The 9,150-nt window shown below is 33.1% G+C and overlaps 1 long non-coding RNA gene across 1 annotated transcript in view; it reads left to right on the forward strand.

Annotated features, from left to right (window-relative positions):
• The window catches only part of LOC145966492 (uncharacterized), a 35,357-nt gene extending 29,627 nt beyond the window's left edge, over window positions 1-5,730 (forward strand). Inside the window, exon 2 of the long non-coding RNA XR_014437055.1 lies at window positions 5,469-5,730. This is a non-coding gene — a long non-coding RNA (uncharacterized LOC145966492). The remainder of the gene's footprint in view (window positions 1-5,468) is intronic.
• Window positions 5,731-9,150: the final 3,420 nt, after the last annotated feature.

Genomic DNA, 9,150 nt, shown 5'->3' on the forward strand with positions numbered 1-9,150 from the left:
TAACATTAAGCTAAAACTTTATGAATTAATAGATATAAAAGTATCTACATTTTTTTCTATACGTAAAGTATTATTATATAATAACTCCATTATTTATTAATAAGAAACTGAAAAATATATATTACTAATTTATAAGTAATTAAAAATATATTTTAAAGCATATATTGTACTTTCTATAACATATGCTCCGTGTTCGTAACATTTCCTAGATAAAATATAAAAGGTTGAGGTAGGTCATATGTAAGTGATTAAAGTCAAGAAAGATTGCGCAAGTTGGGAACGAATATCAAGAAGTTCTGGTAGGCAAAGCGGCATTGACGCTCATAACGAAAAAAAACACTTCTCGCATGCGTTTAATAACACACTCGCAAGTGTTTTTCACAATTTTTCGAGATATTTTAGCGTGACCAAGATGAACTTGATAAGACTTGAGACTCACAAAACGGCGAATTAGTTTTTTCGTCGAGTTTTTTGCTTATGAAACGGTATAGGAAACGGTTAGAGGAAGATGACGCGACAAAAACAGAGAAAAGACAAGAGGAAGAGAGGGGGACAGAAAAGAAGTTACGCGATTTTGATAAAGTTCGAAAATAGCCGAACAGATAAGAACAGCTGAAAAATTAGACTCTATCTCATGTTATTTCTGATTCGATCGTGTCTCAGATGCGAATTGAAATTTTTATCGCGAGTACAATCGAATTTTTTTGGATCATCGAATGATCGTCCTCGGTGGATTCGCACGATTTGAACAAAGCTTGCCGGATGGCCTTGTAATTTGGTGATATGCACGTATAAATATCGATAAATTTCAATCTTTAACCCCACGCTCAACGATTAATGTTTAAAAATTACGGTGCCTTGTTGATATAGGTCGCGATGATTGTCCGAAATTGTTAGACAAAAGAAATCCGAATGATGTCCGATAATCAAGGCGACCCCTTTTGATTCGGCGTGAACTTTAGAAGAAAGAATAATGACATAACGCGGACAATGTATCTGTTCAAGTTAAAAGTGGAGCGAGGAATAGCGATAAAACAGTTTTAACAAGATACTTGCAATTACGATTAATATACATTATTCTGTGTTGCAATATCGTGTTTTTGAAACGATGTCAGCAGATGGCACGAATCTGATGTAACACTTAGGTAAAGCTTGCAGGTGCCACTTAACTTTGCAGTCATATAATTGTATGCTTTTTTTCATTTTTGTGTAGAGTTTCTCGAAATTAAAATGTATAATGCTATTGTCAATGCTATTGTAAAAAAATATAAATCTATCATGTATTTTTCTCATTTATAAATAGGATAAAATTTTTTTTCGTTTTACACACTTTTACACATTCTTTACTTTTTTCTATTCGAAATTTTTACCTTTTTATATTTGCACTAATACGATTAAAATATTCATATTTCGAACTGAACTGTAAGATAAACTAATCTCTTAATTTATGTAATTTAAGACAAATGAAACGCGCAGGTCGCATTGTGTTCGATAAGATACAGATCTTATACATATATCATTTTATATTGCTTTTAAATAGATTCCAATTATTTTCTATATTTCCTGAACCACGAAACTTGCTAATGAGGGAAATTTAGAAGACTAAAGAAGATATAAATCACATTATGTAAGTGTGTCAGACGGTCCTGTTTCTACTTTTAGAAATGTTCTCTTATCAGAGAGATCAAAATTTCGTATCTTCTGCCGGTTATGGTTGAGCCCGATATCCCCTTATCTGAACTTTGAGATTACAGCAGTCACAAATTTGTGCATTCGTCTGAAAACTGTTACAAGGACACGCGAAATTTCGGCGCAGATAGCAACAATCTGATATACGACATTTGTCGATTCGCATAAAATTATTCGCACTTTTGAATTTTTACCATCGCGATGTGTCGCGTCCGTAATTTCGGCTGTTATCAGATATTATAATTTGCAGATTGATAGTTTACAGTAATCTGTAGTCAAAAGTGGAAATTGTTGATTCATGAAGATGAAGACTTTGCTTGATTTAACGAGACAGCTGAAGTTGTCAAATAATGTCTATCTGTTTATCCTATACATATTGAACGAAGAAGCATAAATCTTTCAAATGTATAACATCTACTACACGGTTCATAAAAAGTTTTCTCAAATTTTTACATATCTAATCTAGAGAAAGAGAGAGAAAAGAGGGGGAGCGGAGAGAAAAAGAGAGAATAAAAAATAATTTAAAACTTACATCATTTTATCAGTTTGTCTTCATGCGATAGGTAAACAAAACTGTTCCACGATATCTTTTTAGATCCAGCTGCTTTTACAATCTTTTACTATTTTTATTTTACAGCAAAATTTTCGTTTATATTACATCTGAAATATTTTCAACTAACAATTGTTTGTGTAATATTTCAGATAAATATTAATTTATAAATATTTGCTGTCTCAAGTTGCTTTCAACTTTTACTAATTTCTTTAATGAAAAAACGGCGTAATGTGTGACATAAAAGATTGTATTTTCACTTTTCGGAGGAAATAGGGAAAAATTCGGCGAGAGCGAGAGAGCGCTTGTTGATATGAGACTCGGATACCACGGATTTATTGATATTGATAAGCGCGGTGCGGTTTCTAGAGCTCCACGCCTCGCTGAGCCGATAACACGCAATCGAGAACCGATGATTCTCAAGTTGCGAGATTAGAGGCCGTGGTCGTTTTTTAAAAGTCGCAAGGTAGGAGAGGATGCACACGGAACAGCGCCTCGAACCGTTCTCGGTAAACCTGTAATTTTTGGGATGGATACGGTCCGCTGGAATGCCATCGCCGAAGTTAATTGGGGCCCCACGCTACTCTCGTTAAAGTTTATATGTTAATAGACTCACGATACGTTCCTACCTTGGGCCCTGACCGAAAAAGAGAGTCGGGCGTAAAAAGCGTATTGAAGAACTGCCTGTCTTCAGAAAGGCATGTACGAAGTGATGCCGATTATATGTAAGATTCGACACCTTTTTTTGTCTAAGAATCTCGTATCGAAAAAAAATAGATATGCGCGAGGGAAAATTTTGCAATATCGCGACATACAATATAATATTATAGATTTAAGATTAGATTGCGAAAGCATATAATTGATATTAACATTTATCTAGACAGATTACATAAACATCTATTTCTGTGAAAAATAGATGCTTATGTTTGCAATGTAAAATATCTCTTTTCCTGAAAATTTGAAATATATATAATTAAATAATAAAAACAAAAATCTCAAAAATAACTAGATTCTTAAATTCAAAAATGTTTAACAATACATCTCTAATAAGAATAAAATAAACAAAAATAATGTTGTATTTTACAACAACGTATATTTTTTGCATTAGAATATTCTACCTTCGCACTGGACATTTTCGAATCGGAGATGCATTGTGTTTAGATATTCTATAGATATTATGGTGTTTGATAAAAAACATATTAGTAGAAAATGCAAAACACATAATGTTATAAAATATATGCATATACTATAATACATTACATATTATACATAAAATTAATCAATAACATAAATTTAGAATCTCAACAATCACATAATAAATGAATATTTAAATGCAATATACGTCCGACTTTAAAATGTAACCCGGAAGAGGAAGGCTATAATGATGCTTACTGTACACGCTCCTAAATCCATCGCATTAATGTGACTAATTAATTTATAAAACGTTCATCAAGAAGACGATTGTATCTAGTCAATAAAGTCAGTGAGAACATGACACGCAACCAAGATGTGCGTGCGAGGTAAGGGTAGTACGTGTACCACTTAATATTTCCGTTCCACGCGTTATTGTTTCCTCCCTATAATTTGCTTTTCTTTTTCCTGCCTCAATATTACGATATTATCCTTGTTGCATAAATTTCTATACATTCAAGAAATTAAAACCTTGGTGACGTATCGAATATTCATGCAATCAACAGTAATTACAATTGAAAGACATCTGTGTATGTTTTGCGTGTAACCGTGTAATACAATGTAATCTCATGTTTGTTATTACGTTAACGTTGCATTACCGCTCGAAATGCATTTAATAAAAATTGTTTACAAATTTATGTTATGTGGGTCACACAACGCATGGCAGCCGCAAAATATTGCAGTTTATGATTTTAAATATAATAAAAATACAAGTTTAAATGCGTATTTTAGAAAACATTTTATTTGAATGTTTTAAAGAAAAAATTAAATTTATTTTTCAAACTTGTTTATATCATATATTATTGACATACAAAATATAACGGATATATAAATTCGAAATCAACTTGATATTTTTATAAATAATGGAAAATTAAAATATATATATTCTATTTGTCATGTATTTTAATGCGTATAAATTAAATTTTTGTGATATATTATAATCATATATTATAAATTACAAATTATTTATAATTACTTTTTCAATCGAGAATGAAATTATCCAAATTATTCACATTGTCTTAGTAAAATTAATAATACACACATACATATTAATACATGTATCATATGTATCTGTCATCACGATATTTGCACTGTTAATATATCAAGCTATTACGGCAAATATTTCCGATTGAATATCAAATTATTTGTCATTGTCGTATTAAAATTTGTGCTTTAATTACATCGTAAAGCATGCTGCAAATGAGGATAAATTAATGAAGTGGGCAAAAGCCAACCGGTTTTCACGATATAAGAGACACCAGAAATGTTATATACACAAAGGGATTATTTACTTGTCTTTACAATATTTTTTGTAAAGTTCAAAATCGTTCGATTATCTCGAAAGAGATAGAGCTACCTTAACAATGGCTTTATATTATATTGCTTTTTTAATCAATAAATATAACAATGAAGAAATAATTCTTCCTTTTTTTAATTTATTAATTTTTGGCTAATTTTTAATTATTCTATTGAAACAGTTGTTGGTCTTGCTTGCAATTCTCTGTCTTTTCTGATATCGCTATAATTTTACAACTTACTATTAGTATTTTAAAATTGTTATAAATGTAAAACTTACTCCAATTTAAATTTTTTGAATCTATTTCAATGCTTATCTATATACATCAAAAACATATAAACAAATGAATAGAAAAATGAATATCCCATAGATAATAAATAACAAGATAAAATACATACAACATGTAGAACGAAGAAATTTTAAACAACCTGATTTGAAACAAAAAGTCGAGGAACAAAAAACTAATAAATGCAGTGTTTATAACGATGGGGAGAGTGCCGCGTTACCTAGGTCTATAATTAGCGTTCTCTATTAATTAGTCAATTAAGTTGCCCGAGATCTTGGTGCTGCCAGCGGCGCATCCTGCTTCGTTAAATGATGTGATTCGCGCGAGCGACCTGGGTGCTTTAAGCGGCTTCGTGAGCGGTTACAAAAGAGAAGAGTTGCATAATCGACTACGAGAGTAGTCCTCCCTGCGGCATGCATGAACGTAGAGTAAATGTATGGCGTTTACTATTTCAGCCGAAATGCGAGGCAAACAACGCGCCGCGTCGCCGGAAGCGGCAATTTTGCGGGTTACATTGAACCGATTGGCAATCGTCGGCTTCTTACAATGTCGATCGTGGGAATTTTCACGAGAAGAGGAAGAGGATTCAGTGGAGGACAGAGAGGAGCATTTGTGCGCGCTGTTCCTTAGAATATACGTGAAACGGTACAGTAAACACAGCTTCTTATTTGTAATGTGTTATGACCTTGGAAGCAGTCAGTACAACTGACAGTCAGGTTTTCTTTACGTCACAGGGTCAATATAATATTATATACATCAAATATTATATAATATTATATACAATAAAAAAATATTATATATTATAAAAAATATATATATTACAAAAAAATATTATACATAATTAAAATTAAATGATAAAATTACTTTAGAAAGTAAATGTGCGCTATAAAAAACTCGTATATAATTATTTAACTCTAAATATATATTTTTCATTTTAATTTTATATTTAGTAAAAAAAAAAAGAAAAAACTAGAGAAGAGTAAATTTAAAATTATATTGTAATGAAAATTGAAATTATTACAAGATTTGTTTATACACTTTCGAATCAAATCTTTAAAGATAATTATAATAAAAAAATTAGACTACGTATATACAAAAAATTAGAGAGATGTCTATAAAAAAAGTATCATATTTACATAAATTGTAAGTAATTTTTAAAAATATATGCCAAATTTCAGATTAATAAGATTTTGATATAGTTGACAAAAATTAATCATAAATATTTAATTTGAAAGACATCAGCTTTCCATATCTATATCAAGAAACTTGTATACTCGATACGTTTAAAATATTCCACGTATACTCAAATATTTAGAAGTCGTCGTTATCAAACATTCGTTTGAAGAAATGGAAAAATTTTCTAAAGCGCGGAATGTGATGCCTCAATAAATAAATATGTAAGAAGGATCATTACATACAGATAACGACGCGTATCATTATACAAGCGAGGAGCGTCATTTTTGCCCTCTCCTCACCTTCTTCCTCCGATCTCTCTCGCAAGAATAGGCTTCCGACAGGTTCCAACGATTCTTCCATCCGGTCACGGGGGGGGACGCGTGTAAGAGATGCAGTTCCGGGGTGAAACGCATCTCGACGCAACGGGCGACGCGGCAGTTCGCGGTGGCCAAGGGCGACGCTTGAGAAAACAAATGGGGTGTAAGGTGGGAAGCAGCGAGACGAGACGAGACGAGACGGGGTCTGCCTGCGGAGGGAAGCGAAAGGAGAGAGGCCGAGGGCGAGGGAAAGAGAGGGACGACTGTGTGTCCGGGACGCACACAGGTGTCGGTCTAGACTCTTTTATCGGGCGCGCAGCCCATCGCGGAGAGAGAGGAAGAGAGGAAGAGAGGAAGAGAGGAAGGAAGCGGCATTGGCGAACGCGAGGACGGGGGCTGCGAGGGACGGGAGAGGACGCGCGATGAAGAGGACGAGGGGACCCGTGCGTGGCGCAATTCGCGGGACCAATGGGAAAAATGAGACATGCTCCTCGCGCGAAGAGAGTTGGTAAAGAACCAGTTCGCGGCGCATTATGCCATTCGGGGCACTCGCGTCTGCCTGCCTACTAGGCAAACCGGGATATAAAGGATAAAGAATAAAGGATAAGGGATAAAAAGGCGAGGCTGTCCTCCGCGAGCGAAGATAAAGAACGGTGGGACGGACCGTACGGGATCGAAGAGAGAGAGAAAGAGAGAGAGAGAGAAGGGCAGTTTGCGAGAGAGTAGCAAACGACGCGCGTCCTGCAAAAATACGTTGCGCGTCCTGCCGTTCACTCGTGCATGTGCACTTCGTCCTTTTCGCGTTTCATATGCAGACGCGTCGCGTTCGTCTTGAAAAAAAAGAAGAGAGAAGCGAAAGGACGCTCGTCCTCCGGAAGTTTTGGCCGGCCGCGACGATTAGCGCCAAACAGCGGTCGAGGTCATTGACCCTTAACCTCCTCGAAGCTCGATGTTTATTCCAGGCGAAGCAATTATTTGAGGAATACATAGCTGTCAATTTATTACATATCTTCTCATAAATGTATAAATCAATATCAAAGAAATTTGCACCCAGTGGAAGACTTTTGCTTCTTTATTACAAATGATTTATTACAATATTTATCTTTTGTTTTTAGGGGGTGAGAGAGGGAGATACTATTACATTTAATTTTTTTTATCTATCTATTATATAGATAATAAGGTATTTTGAGAAACTTCAATTTCGTAACGTTATATTCGTTATATTTCTTTTTTTTAATCAAATTTTGCAGATAAAGATTTTAAATTCTTCATATGTGAATGCTTTCTATAAATATCTCAAACTTAGCTTTTCATTTTAATCGATTATTGAATAATTTTGAAATATAGATAAATACACAATTATTTTGTTATATTTGATGAATGATTTTTAGAAATTATCTCGGAACTTTATATTCTAATTTTTATCAACGCAAATAATAATTGCTATATCAATCTGTCAATTCAATCGTTACAATTTTAAAATAAAATTTTTATATCTGAATAATAGTATAAAATATCATAAGAATACGGATAATTAACCGAAAAGCTAAAGAGAAATAAATGTGAAATATCATTAAGATATTCAGCAAAACCTTTCGTTTTATCCATAACCGAGTCGGAGAAAGTCTATAGTATTGAACGTGACTATTGTTAGCTACGGTAATTTTCAAAAATTTTCAAGGAAACTGAAATAAAAGAAAAAGATGAGGAAAAAATATATGACTGTTTGTCCTGACGGAGCGGAAATCCGTAAGAAAAAGAGGTGGAGGCGCAAGGACAAAATTGCTTTGTTTTCTTAGACAAAAGAGGTAGACATGTCGGGCTTAAGGGACTTTTCATAGAATCTGGTAATTCAGAAAAATGTAGGTGGCTTTCTAACTTATTCTTAGCGCTATTTTAATACCATTCTTCAGTCTATCTTTTTCCGGTCCGTCCGGCTCTTTTACAGCCTTTCTCAGTGGGATATCACCCAGGGGTTTTTCCTTGAAGAAAGAGAAAGCAGGAAAAAATCGTACGTTATTTGGCATACCCGAATTCGTAACGCATCACCTCTGAAATTTTAGAATAAAGAAAGCTAAACAAGTGGCGCGATATTGTCACGCGAGATTCCATTGGAGAAATTTCGAAGAAAATCGCGACTGAGATCTCGAGCTGCCCGCGGCTTAATTAGCCTGTAATCGACTCACTCTCTGTTAATCATTTAATTTCAGAACGAGCTCGTTAAACTTCGTGGAATAAATAAAAGATACGCGTAATAAAAGTAACATTATTGGTTTTTGCTGTAAACAAAAGATAATCGCATTAAAGTCTATTTAAAATGTTGACAACATAATACATTTTTTTCACTTAAAATACTAGATTTCAACATAACATTTCAAGATATCGATTATAATAATATATTCGCACACAAATGAAAAAATTCAAATTGAAAATATATAGTAATATTAATATATAAAATATATATAAAATATAAAGTATAAAATTTAAAATATAAAATATAAAAAATATAAAATTATATAAAGAATAATATAAAATATAATATAAAATATAAAATTATCGCATGAAGCTCAGATTAATCAATGTTTTGATGATTCTGAATAAAAAAAAACTAATTATTTTAGATCCTGAGTTGATTTCGTAATTA

Source organism: Camponotus vicinus, unplaced genomic scaffold (assembly GCF_025532165.1).
Source record: "Camponotus vicinus isolate PSW18456_S1 unplaced genomic scaffold, iyCamVici1.0 SCAF_2, whole genome shotgun sequence".
NCBI classification, from domain to species: Eukaryota; Metazoa; Arthropoda; class Insecta; order Hymenoptera; family Formicidae; genus Camponotus; species Camponotus vicinus.